Raw genomic sequence first — 13,773 nt, 5'->3', positions numbered from 1 at the left:
AGAGTCGGGAAGAGACATGCAATCAGCACCAGCAAGCCAGTTAGAGGACTCTACCATGCTACTACCCACCTTCCTTTCTTCTGTCTATAAGTTTTCTCCCTAGAGTTCAAGGCCCAACCTGTATCATGTCCTTTTAAAGACTTCCCATAAAATTCTAAACTATAAATGGCTTTACCAATCAATTGGAATCTAAAAATTGTCTTGAACTGTTAGTCTTCACAAGCATTTGCTCATCAGTCAACTATTTAATCAATTAATTTAAGAACCTAGGAATAATAAAACAGCAAGAGAGAAGAGTTCAGTGATACCATTTACATTCCCACATCTTCTAAAGGGTTCTTAAGATTAGGCACTAGGGGAACTACTAAGCAGAAAATCCTGCCTCCAGGCCCTAGAAGTAGTAAAGATCACTGGAGGTACATTGTTGTAAATAGAACCTATCAGCTCTCAATTATTGCAAGTGCTGGTCCCCAGGAGAGCTATGTTAGGACATTAACTACAAGGCTGTTGGCAAGATTTGGGCTTGTTCCTATTCTGGTCCTGACAAATCCCCTGAGGATGTAAGAATGGGAGTTTAAGGCCCTCAGAGGCCTAGCAACAGGTAGGTAAAGAAGAGAAGCCAGTTCCTGAGGCTTTGAAGAGAGCAAGTGCTACCTTACCTGATTGGAATGCCATCCAGGTGGATCAGCTTCATCTCCACCTCACAGGTGACACTCTTAGGTTTGGAGGAAAAGCAAATAATTAGACTGCCAACACATTGGCTGGGGCAATGAGGAGAGGCGGGGGAATGGAGTGACTAAGTCACTCTGTCCCCTGACTAGGTCAGCCCTGGGAGGCAGGCCAAATTCAGGCTACTGGAAACTGACAGAGCATTCAAGGGATAGGAGATGTGCGACTGCACCAAACTCTCCTTTTTTAATGAGACAAATGGCCCATATTGAGCTCTATGGGTACTGAACACTAGGAATGTTTTCTAAATTATAAATATGTGCTTCTTTCCTGCCTTGGAGAGCTACCATCCAGCTGTAAGTGGTATAGTTGAGTGACTATAGGTACCCTCTGACTACCTCTTTCCAGGTTACTGAACTGATCAGCATTAGGGTTTTGCCCATGTTGCTTATGTTCTGTAGACAAGCCTGCAGATCATAGCAGCTCCTCATAGAGAAGTAAATGGATGATAGTTTTTTTCTGCTGGAAAAAAAAAATCTGGATTTGAAAAGCGTCAAAATGTTACCTTAGGTTACCCTTACCCTAGCACGTTAGGTAACCTTCCTAGTCGAAGAAGAGATGAAATCCTGAGGTCAGAAGAAATGAGAACAAGACCAAGAACTAGGGAGATGCTTGGATGAGTAAAGTACTCTAGGGGCACCCAAGAGAAAAGTGTAAGGCCTGAGGGACATTGATTATGAGAAAGCATTGACTATGGGAAAAGAAAGGAAGGAAAACTGAGGGGCTGAAAAATGAGACCTGCTCGAAGAAGGTTACAAGTGCTACTCAGGGATGCTGCCCCTGCAACAGTGTTTGAGTGGTCTAGCCTCCCCCAAGCAGTGTCCTTTTTATCCTCCTCTGGGCCAGAGATCACACACAAGTGGCAGCTCTGCTCTTACTTGCCAGGAAATGATACTGAATATAGCGCCAGAACACTTGCCTCCTTATTTAGATCCTCTACAGGAGCAACAAAATGGGAATTAATACCATTCAGTGAATTCTTTTGCTATTTTTAGGCACCCACCATGTGTAAGGCATGCAAAAATACAATCATAGTCTTTAAGGAGATTTCATGAGCAGGACCAGGCATTAGAAATCCAAATCCTTCTATGACACGTAGCCTTCACCTAATCCAGAAAAAAAAAAGGAAGGTGGGACTTCCCTGGTGGCGCAGTGGTTAAGACTCCTCACTCCCAATGCAGGGGGCCTGGCTTCGATCCCTGGTCAGATAACTAGATGTACGCCACAGCTGAGAGTTTGCATGCCACAACTAAGGAGCCTTTTAGCCGCAACTAAGACCCGGCACAACCAAATAAATAAATAAATATTTTTTTAAAAAAGGGGGCTTCCCTGGTGGCGCAGTGGTTGGGGGTCCGCCTGCCGATGCAGGGGGCGCGGGTTCATGCCCCGGTCCAGGAAGATCCCACATGCCGCGGAGCGGCTGGGCCCGTGAGCCATGGCCGCAGAGCCTGCGCGTCTGGAGCCTGTGCTCCGCAACGGGAGAGGCCACACAGTGAGAGGCCCGCGTACCGCAAAAAAAAAAAAAAACCACAAAAAAGAAACACACACAAACACACACACACACACAAAAGGAAGGTGATGTAGAGTATAAAAGGACAATGTGGCCTTTGACTACAGACATCCATTCCTAAAAGAAGCTGAAAGGGCCAATTCTTACTGCCCGTACTGTACATTCTGTCATTGATTTCCTGCTTCCTACATGACTTCCTTTTGATCTTTAGTTTCCTCCTCGCCTCCATCTCTAGATGAATAGTATTTATAGGCCCTTATGCAGCAAACTGCTTCTTTTTTTTTTTTGCGGTACGCGGGCCTCTCACTGTTGTGGCCTCTCCCGTTGCGGAGCACAGGCTCCAGACGCGCAGGCTCAGCGGCCATGGCTCACGGGCCCAGCCGCTCCGCGGCATGTGGGATCTTCCTGGACCGGGGCACGAACCCGCGTCTCCTGCATCGGCAGGCGGACTCTCAACCACTGCGCCACCAGGGAAGCCCATGGTGGTTACTTCTTAACACTGAAGCAAAGCCCAGTGCTCTGGCCTATTCTGTGGGATACCCCTAGCACTGGACATACACACATCTACAGTTAGGTGACACCACAGACTCAGTTTGTCACTAGTGTCCCTGCTTAAACCCAGGTTAGTTTTCTTTTAATGTCTGAATCTATTGTCAATACCTCTACATCGAATCATTAAATCTGTTCCTTTCACCCAATTCCCACTGCCATAATCCTAGCTCATGACCTCTGACCTAAGCTACTGTAAAATAAGTCCACCACTGGTCTCTTGCCTTTCAGCTCTCTCTTCTCCTACTATCCTTCATGCCCTGTCTAAAACTAAGGTCTGGTCACATCATTCCCCTGTTCAAAAACCTTCAATTGTCCTTGAAGCAAAATGTAGCTACTGCCAATAATAATAATGATGATAATAATAATTATTATAGGTATATTATAATATTAAATTAAAGATTATAATTCTATTACATATATATTATTATATTATAATCATATTATCATATACTTATAGAATACTTTTTTTGGTCAATGTGGTTGGCACTATACATCCCTGAGGGACTAAAAGAATTCAAAGAGCTCGTAGCTTACTTTGTGATCATTGCGTAAACTGAGAAAGAAAATATGTAATGTTATTTAAAACCAAAATTGACTACAGCTGCTGCCTTTTAAAGGCAGTGATGTAATTCATATAGAAAATGAAAATTTCTTCACACTGCCTGCTTCCCCTCACAGAAATGGAAGAAGGGAGTGGTGGCCTTTGCAAGGCTCAGTTGGTCCTTCTGAGTCTCAGGATGGGAACTAGAACTGATGATCCACAAATTGGCATGACACATTACTGAGTCCTTGGCTCTAACAAAAAAAGGAGAATAAAATTATAAGAGGGGAGCCCCGTGGAAGGAGATCAGGAAAATGAGGAGTCTTTTTCATTTATTTATTTATTTTCTGTCTGTGCCGTGTGGCTTAGCGAGAGATCTTAGTTCCCCGACCAGGGATTGAACCCAAGCCCTCAGCAGTGAAAGCACAGAGTACTAACCACTAGACCACCAGGGAATTCCCAAGGCATCTTTAAGCGAAGAGAAAGGAACAAGCAATATGGCAATATAAGACTTCTTCATCGCCTCCAAATCTTCAGCAAAGCTTAACACATACACAAATATCCTGTGCGAGGAGTATTTTCTGGGGAAAATGAAAGTGGTCATTTCACATCTTGGGGCAGTGTGGTGGAAAACAGCAACAGCCCACTATAGATGGTGAACCAATCTATCCATTGAACCAATTAGTAACAAGGAAAGGCATAAGGCACACCTCCACCTCCAGAATTCCAGGAGAGACTGAGGGCTCTTACCATACAGGAGAATGGGCTTAAGGCAGTTTCATTTGAATCTCACTGGTATCTGTACAAAAGCACTGGAACCTTCACAGAAACATGGGTTACGATTTGATGAGAGATGTGTATTCCCTTTTGACTCCCGTTCCCTGTGAGTATTCCGGGGGCCCAGTGTGTGCTCAGTGCCCACAACATGAGTACTAAATAAATACCTATCTGATAATGGTGTTGACATTTTTCATTTTCCTTTCATTCAAAATGGTCTGCTCAGAGGCCTGTTCCATTGTGCGTTTTCTGTTCCTCCAGCTGTGGTCAGCAAGCAGTGTTCCCTCCCTCCCAGTGTGACTGTTACAGGGGCCACCGCTCCTCTACCCAGGGGTGGAATCTGCCACAAACCCAGTGAACAGTAGTATTCTTAAGGCCTTCTCCTCAGTGAAAACAAAACGCCATGTCTCTTCCCCAGACTTATTGCCACCCACATTCTTTCCTCCCCTGGGTTAACTTTGCTAATAAGAAAGGTCCCAGATAATTAGTAGAGGGAATTGGAATCAAAGAGAGAAATAATGGAAGATACCATCCTTGTGTCCTATTTAGTGAAACTAGTATCTGAGCAGAACAGTTGGTAACCTCTGTGTATTTGGAGGGAAGACAGTAGACAAGAAAAGAAGCAAAAGACAGGGGTTTTGTAGTAGAGTAGGAATTATAAAGGGTGGTTCCCAGGTGACAAATTATACCACCCACTGGGCTCATGCAAGGGGCCTCTGCTTTGAGCCCTGAACTTGAAAAGGTACCATTCCTACCTTCCTCTGATGGCCTTAGGATTCTGTAGAATCAGGAGACATACACATCTGGAGCCTGGCACCCACTTCTAGAGCACATGCTAGGTGCTTGGGAATCTGGAATTCCTGAGCCCACTTCCAGGGCCTATGTGGGCCTCTTTCCGGGTCAAGATTTCTGAGGGTGATCACAAACACCAGTGGGCCAGCTCCTCCCACGCTGCAACACCCCAGGCCACAACCCCAGGAGACCAATAATTCTAAATTTGAACCCTGCCTTCCAAGTTGTTATGCAAATACATTTGTTAAGGTAGGAAGATAAAACATGTTTTATCTAATAACTTCTTAGCTCTATGCATAACTTTTAAATATTTAGGCATATGGTATATGGGCCTCTATTTGTACTCTTGCCCCATGCCTACGAATGTTAGGAGTGACCCTATTTAAAATAAAGTGCTTGGGACTAGAGAACTATATATTTAAGAGAAAATATGCCTCCCTGCTATTGATTAAAACTGGACTACAAACCTAGATTTTTATTTACAGCTACTGATTTACCTGGAAATTTTTCTCTAAGGTGAAGCAGACCCCTGTCAAATAATTGTCTGTATCTAAAAATTATACTTTCCCCACACATGTTTGGTGTAACAAAATAATTATGGGCACTTGTTGATTTCTTAGCTTCCAAACAAGGGCCTGGATCCTGGCCCTAGTCTGCCTTATCTGGTCCTGCTCTGGTCTCTGCTGGGGCTGCTGTTCCCACCTTTTCTCCTCTGCTTGGCCTCAGTCTCCCTCCTTCCACTTCCATCAGCCTTCTAATAAAAGGAAAGTCACATATTTTTTAAGTACATAGATTAAAAGACTTTTTATTCAATAGCAAATGAATCGACTCTTTTGTATTCCTTTCTCTCAAAAGAAAAAAAAATCTAACAATCTTTTTTCAGTGACTCAGAATTTCCCCCTTTGGGTCATATACTTTTAGTAGGAAATGCTCTGTTTTGCTCAATAGTGTATTGTAAGCCTTTTGATGTCTGATTTTTTTTTTCCAGTGGGGGTGAGGAGGAAAGCAGGCCAGCCTTGGGCAGGGTCCCAGAGGCTAGGAGGACTTGAGAAAGGTATTTACTCACAGCCGCTGGGAGTGAATGAAGCCAGAGGGTGAGTGTAAAACTATATTAGGGAGGTCCGGCAGGGGTTAATTATTAATCTGGAGAAGCAAAATCTTGTCATCAAGTCCGAGGGGCAAATTCAGAGCCAAAAACAGAAGATGAAGTCAGAGAGCAGGAACTCAGGAAACTCAAGTACCATGACTAAGGCAGGTATGAGGTGAAAGGGTCCAGTACAGAATGAAATAGACTGAGCACCAGAGCTCCCTGGTATGGGATAAGCAAACATGGGCTAAGCCCAGGTCAGGTTTAGTGAAGAAGACACGACAGCAGCAGCCCAATGGAATCCAGGCTCTAGTGCTCAATGGATACTTTCAGTTGATGGAATCCATTTATTAATTAGTCAACAATATGTATGAAGAATATATAAGATGTATTAGAATAAGCATATGGCCAGCAAACTGAGCAGCTTTCCTGAAGAGAGGCAAAAGGGAGAAAAAGGTGCGAACGTGGACATTTAAAATTCACTAACATTATAGACACAGTGGTTACACTAGACTTTCTCTTGCCACCAAATACAACATCTAACCCAGTCATTTCAACAGTTTCAACAGTCGTTAAGAAACAACAGTTTCTTATTCCAAAATGAAGAAAAATCTAGCATATCTCTCTCTTTTTAAAAAAACTATTCTTCCTGCTTCCCTGCCCCAGCTTCTGGAACTCAGAATGGAGGTAGTAATGAGTCGGAGTTAGTTCAACACTCTTCAACTGTAACCAATATTATAAAGCCTCATGCCTAAGTCTGAAGCAGCTGATCTGGCTGAGGGAGCAACTCCAGCCCTTGGTACCTGGAATTGTGTAAAACAGCCACGCCCACACATGCTCACGTGAACAGAGCGCGTACTTCACGTGGTTCTCAGACCAGCAACAGTACATCACCTGGGAGTTCATTGGAAAATAGACTTGTTGGCATAGACAGATTCCACAGGCCATGTAATGACATCTTATCACCATGTCTCTAAAACAGACTCTGCAAACCACAAACAACGGATGGGAGTCTGTCCCCTGGGCAAGTCGGTCAGGAGTCACTCTCCATTTACCTGCAGTTTTATTCAGCTATCTAGTACTTCATCTAATATTTCATTCATCTTATGTCCAATGGTAGGTGTATTTTTAAGAACGTAAGAGAAAAAAGAAACACCTCAAAGTGCCCTATTACTAAAAAACCCAAGGAGTCTCTTTGCTAAAAGGCCAGAACATTATCTGCAGGAGCCTCAGCTAAGGGACATTAGTATCCAATAAGATTTTATTGTTTGCCATCATTGTGGCAAGAGGTTTATACAATTAAATGATACCTGGCTGTGGGGGACTAGGCACTAGAAAAGACAGGGAGACGTCTCTTACCCGGTGTATAGTGTGAAAGCAGAATCAGGAAGGGCTATTGACATTAAATACAGAAAGGTATAGTAGCCTGACCTAGTGACATCCATACTTCCTGCTTCCTTCTACACGTGTTAGTGAGTGATGACAGAATTGAACTACTTTAGCCGAGAACTATTTCCTTCCTAGTTGTGACACATCAGTTAGTGGTGGGTTCTAGGGACAGGAAAGGCAATTATTTCTCAGTGGAGCACCACTACTTAGCATATTAATAAAAAAGACTTCACAAGTATTTATCTGCATAAGGCAATGGAATAAATATTCCATTTTACAAGTCAAATCTAGTTCCTGCTTAGCTTTTCTAAGCCCCTATGATCTATTTTAGATCACAAATTATAAGTCCCTTCAAACAGAGCCATTTTCATTTTTGTTGTCAAGAATGAGACCACAGCAAACAATAATGTCTGAGGTAACAGTTTTTCTGGCAGGAGCTTGTCCCTGATTATTGCCTCTGCACTCTGGGGAATAAAGGATCTCACAGGCTTATGAGGGAACATTAGCTTCAATAGGAGGAGAACAATAAAGAGGATAAGGGATTTGAGTACAAGGTGATAAAGCCTAGGAACAGACGGCTTGATGAAGAACACCAAAGAGGGTTAAAGGTATTGATCTGTATGCTGCTTTCCATGTTCTGCACAAAAGCTAGAAAAATTTTTTTTGATGTTTTAAGAGTTTAGCCTGAATGACATTATATGACAAGAATTGTAAAGACATAAATATAGCGATTTGAGAACAAATATCTCAATAAATAGAAATAATTGCAGCTATCATTTTAGAGTGTATTGTATGCCAGGCACAGAAAACTAAAGGACTGATGATGGTTTTCTCACTTAATCCTCTCAACAATTCTTCTTTTAACCCCAAGTCTTCAGTGAAGTTTTATAAAACACCACAACCTGATCTGAGCTGAGTTGCGGAAGGTCCAACATATGAGCGACCTCAGGAAGGAGTGACTGAAACCAAGGGCTCAAATGTTTCCAGGATTCTCTGCAGCCTTTATCATGAGTAAAGTTCTTTCTACGTTTGAGCTTTACTCTCTCCCAGCACAGACTGGCTTCTTTTACACAAGAGGGAGTAACAACTCCAGGAGCCACACGTCTCACAGTGCTCTCACCACCAGAGAAGATCTGAGACCAGCTTTCTCTGGCCAAGTTAAAAAGTCTGGAAGAAGGGCTCTTATTGAACCAAAGTGGGTCTGGTGCCCATCACCAGACCAATGAATTATGTCTAATGTTGGGAATAGTGAAATATTATGTTTGAGTCTTGTGTCTGGCCCTAGACCAATGAGCATGGCCAGCTACAAGGAGTCATATAAGAACATGGAAGCCGGGACTTCCCTGGCAGTCTAGTGGTTACGACTCCGTGCTTCCACTGCAGGGGACACTGGTTTGATCCCTGATTGGGAAAAGGGGATCCTGCAGCATGCAGCACAGCATAGCCAAAAAAAAAAGAACATGGAAGCCTCCATAAGAATTACATGATTGGAGAAGCCAACGTGGTCAGGGGCTTATGTTCATACTTGGAACAAAACAGTATAGGGAAAGCAGAGCGGGGAGAGTCTTATAGGGCTGCAAGGGGATCTGGAGAGCTCTGGAGCAACAGTGGCCTTGAGTGAGAGCTTTCCAGTGTTCCTCAAAGGGAGGAGGAAAAAAATGAAGAAGCACATGTTCTTTTAGAACATTTCCTAGACACTGCACACAATAGTTCTGCTTACATCATTGGCCAGAACTTGGTCACGTGACCACACCCAGCTGCAGAGAAAGTTCATAAATGTAAATATATTATTTATTCTGGGTAGCTGTTTGCCAAGTTAAAATGAGAAATTCTTTTACTAAGGAAGAAGATCGGAAGGAATAGTAAAAGAAAACTAACAATATAGGCCATGCAATGAATATTTACTATTTTGCCTGACTATAACAGTACTTATCTTCTTCGGGGAACTTTTTCTCTCCGACTGCAACCATGTGATATTGGAGGGACTTGCCAATAATAGTATTCCACTTCCCTGGCCACAGAGATGAGCTGCTGACCCAAGTTCTTTCAAATGTAACATTGCCATCCACCTTGACCTCAGTGATTAGCAGAAAGATGACACATAACCCAAGTTCAACGTATCACAGACCCTCCCTGGAATTTTCTAGTTGGATTTTTCTTAGGTTATGAGGTCATAAGTATATAGCTCAGGGCTACTTAAGGCTATGCTTGAAATATGGTGACAGCAACTTAAAAGATTAAAGCCAACACAGAGAAAGAAGCAGAGGTGAAAAGTGAAAAGAAAGAAATGAGGAGACCCTGGATGATATCTAAGCTCTTGGAGCCAGTCAGCTATGAGAACAGCGTGACTCCTGCCCTTTCTTCAGTTTGGCAATACGAGCCAATACATCCCCTTTCTTGCTTAAGTTCATTCCATTTGGCTTTCTGTAATTTGTAATCAAAAGTATATTTGGACTTTCCTCTTACCATGACGCCATCATGCTCTGCAAGCCATTCACTGTGAAGGTTTACTTCCAAGAACCATGCATGTTCTCTCACCCAGTGCAGTGGGAACTGTGCTCCCTGAGCTCCAATGTCACTGGCTGTGACAGAGAGAGTTAGAAATGAACACTTCTAGAAGGAGTGAATCTGTGCACTGTGACCAGGTCACCTGCCCAGCATGTTGGAGTCCTGAGGAGCTTCCAGGAGCTGTCTGTTCTTAGTGCTTGCTAGCCCTGGGGATTCCTCAATGTCCACCCACAAGGAAGGAGCCCTGAAGCTCACGGTGTTCCTGCAGACACTCAGTTGTGCACTGGGAAAAAGGCAGGTCAGGCTACTGGCCACGTCAGCAGTGCTGGGAACCATGACCATCTCAGCAAGAATGACTACCTTGTCTACAAAATACATGGTGTGGTTAGTTGTTATGAATAAATCCACCTCCAGAGCAACTCTTGATAATATTTAAACTGTTTCAGGTGAAGAAATGTTCACCCAAGTTAAGGGAAACACGAAGTCTGTTGTGAATTATGATAAACATTAAATTTTACCTAACTTTGTCTGAAAAAAAAAATATATTTGGGGGCTTCCCTGGTGGTGCAGTGGTTGAGAGTCCACCTGCTGATGCAGGGGACACAGGTCCATGCCCCAGTCCGGGAAGATCCCACATGCCGCGGAGCGGCTGGGCTGTGAGCCATGGCCGCTGAGCCTGCGCGTCCGGAGCCTGTGCTCCACAATGGGAGAGGCCACAACAGTGAGAGGCCCGTGTACTGCAAAAAAAAAAAAAAAAAAAAAGTATATTTGTATTTAAATTTTAAATATTAAAAAATTTTTAATTTCTAGACAAAGTTATACTGTATGCATATACAGTGTATGCCATTAATGGTGTGATGAGCTCCTGCTTAAATAATCTTTAACTTTCGGGCTTCCGATAATATAAATCAAATATATTGTGTTCTTTTTTTTTTAATTTATTTATTTTTTTGGCTGTCTTGGGTCTTCATTGTGGTGCATGGGCTTCTCATTGCGGTGGCTTCTCTTGTTGAGGAGCATGGGCTTTAGGCACGTGGGCTTCAGCAGTTGTGGCACTCGGGCTCAGTAGTTGTGGCTTGCGGGCTCTAGAGCGCAGGCTCGGTAGTTGTGGCACACGGACTTAGCTGCTCCGCGGCATGTGGGATCTTCCCAGACCAGGGCTTGAACCCATGTCCCCTGCGTTGGCAGGCGGATTCTTAACCACTGTGCCACCAGGGAAGGCCCTTTTGTGTTCTATAGTATTGTACTGAGTGCCTTCTATATGTGATAGGCACCCTGTTAGGTTGGTTCCAGGGATATAAGATTATGCCTTTATCCCTATCCTCTGTAGGGGAGGCAGAGGAAATAAATAGTTACAATAGTATAGAGATAAGTAAAAGGTGGGCAATGGTACAAAGGAAGGAGTGATCAGCTGGACATTTCCAACTTTATTTATCAAAGAAGATTCTTTGTAATAATTAATTGACTACTCTACGAGTCTCCTCCAGTGCTAAAAGAGTAAGTGCTAAGACAAATTGCATTTTCTTAAAATTCCGAATTAAAAATAGTTCTTTACCTTATCCCTTCCCTATGAAATATATAAATTCTATTCTACTCTATCATGAGAGATTTCAAGTAGAAAAGAAACTTCCTCAACTAATTTGACGAGTTCAAATTATTAAGATGATTAATTAGCCAAGACCAGAAGACATTTAAAATTTTTATTTATTTATTATTATTTTTTGGCTGCATTGGGTCTTCATTGCTGCACGCGGGCCCCCTCCAGTTGCAGCGAGCGGGGGCCGCTCTTTGCTGCGGTGCGCGGGCCTCTCAGTGTGGTGGCTTTTCTTGTTGCGGAACATGGGCTCTAAGCATGCGGGCCTCAGTAGGTATGGCACACGGGCTCAGTAGTTGTGGCTCACAGGCTCCAGAGCTCAGGCTCAGCAGTTGTTGTGCACCTCGGCAGGTGGGATATTCCCAGACCAGGGCTCAAACCCATGTCCCCTGCATTGGCAGGCGGATTCCCAACCACTGTGCCACCAGGGAAGTCCTCAGACATTTTTAATACAGGGGAAAATACTAGAAAAAAAGCTTTCTGAAATAGCCAAAATAATATATCAATATCCAAATAATGAAACCAGAAATTTAAGTTGAATTCCTTCAGATAGAAAAATTAAGTTATTAGATAGTAGGTAATCTTCAATGATATTCATGTTTTCATTAGGTGATCTGTACATAACCATTCTACTCAAAAGAGTTATTTGTTTAAATCAAACAGGTTTGGCAAGGCTCTAGGATACAGTTGTCAACTGTGTCCTTAATTCAACAGACACCGTGAAACTAAGCACAAGGAACCAAGCAGGTAGCAGCAAGCTCTAAAGAGCCCGGCTTACACTGTAGTAACCACTGGAGTAAATCCTATCAAGATCATTTGGCCTAGTATAAGGTTGTGTGAGGTCTATGTTTCAACTGTGACTCAGGTAAAGTCTTATTTCCAGCAGATAAGTAACTGAAGTTTGACCCTATCCCTTGAGATTGCTTTAGATTTGTACTACTAGATAGCTTAGACAGTATTTTAATAAGTATACTTAGTTCTACTTATTAAGATACTTTAATAAGTAGAACTTATTAAAGATTCCAGGAGAAGTTTCAGAATTTAACCCAAAGCAAATCTAGGAACACATTTATTTACAGCTGCCTCCAGCAGAGGTTGTTCATTCTTTCAGGCTCCACAGTCCCTGAAGACAAGCAATTTGGTATTAGCATTCTTCTGGCTTCCCATTTTTCATATAAGGAAACAGAAGATCAGAGTGATTTAAGTAAGTCATCCTAGGCCACATAGCCAGGAAATGCAGTGGGTTCTCCAAAGCCTTTGCTCTTTTTACTGCACCACGTTGTCATCTCTGAATTTTAATTTAATCTAATTTTATTTATTTATTATCTTTGGCTGCATTGGGTCTTTGTTGCTGCGTGCGGGCTTTCTCTAGTTGCGGCAAGTGGCGGGTACTCTTTTTTTTTTTAACATCTTTATTGGAGTATAATTGCTTTACAATGTTGTGTTACTTTCTGCTTTATAACAAAGTGAATCAGCTATACATATACATATATCCCCATATCTCCTCCCTCTTGCGTCTCCCTCCCACCCTCCCTATCCCACCCCTCTAGGTGGGCACAAAGCACTGAGCTGATTTCCTGTGCTATGCGGCTGCTTCCCACTAGCTATTTTACATTAGGTAGTGTATATATGTCACTGCCACTTTCTCACTTCGTCCCAGCTTACCCTTCCCCCTCCCCGTGTCCTCAAGTCCATTCTCTACGGCTGCATCTTTATTCCTGTCCTGTCTCTAGGTTCATCAGAACCATTTTATTTTTTTTTTAGATTCCATATATATGTGTTAACAAACAGTATTTGTTTTTCTCTTCCTGACCTACTTCACTCTGTAGGACAGACTTTACTTCACTCTGTAGGACAGACTCTAGGTCCATCCCCCTCGCTACAAATAACTGAATTTCATTTCTTTTTATGGCTGAATAATATTCCATTGTATATGTGCCACATCTTCTTTATCCATTCATCTGTCAATGGACACTTAGGTTGCTTCCACGTCCTTACTATTGTAAATAGAGCTGCAGTGAACATTGTGGTACATGTGTCTTTTTGAATTATGGTTTTCTCAGGGTATATGCCCAGTAGTGGGATTGCTGGGTCGTATGGTAGTTCTATTTTTAGTTTTTTAAGGAACCTCCATACTGTTCTCCACAGTGGCTGTATCAATTTACATTCCCACCAACAGTGCAAGAGGGATCCCTTTTCTCCACACCCTCTCCAGCATTTGTTGTTTGTAGATTTTCTGATGATGCCCATTCTAACTGGTGTGAGGTGATAGCTCATTGTAGTTTTGATTTGCA

The sequence above is a fragment of the Globicephala melas genome, chromosome 1, assembly GCF_963455315.2.
Source record: "Globicephala melas chromosome 1, mGloMel1.2, whole genome shotgun sequence".
Taxonomy (NCBI): Eukaryota; Metazoa; Chordata; class Mammalia; order Artiodactyla; family Delphinidae; genus Globicephala; species Globicephala melas.
The sequence above is the reverse complement of the archived record's forward strand: the minus strand, read 5'-3'. Positions refer to the sequence as shown.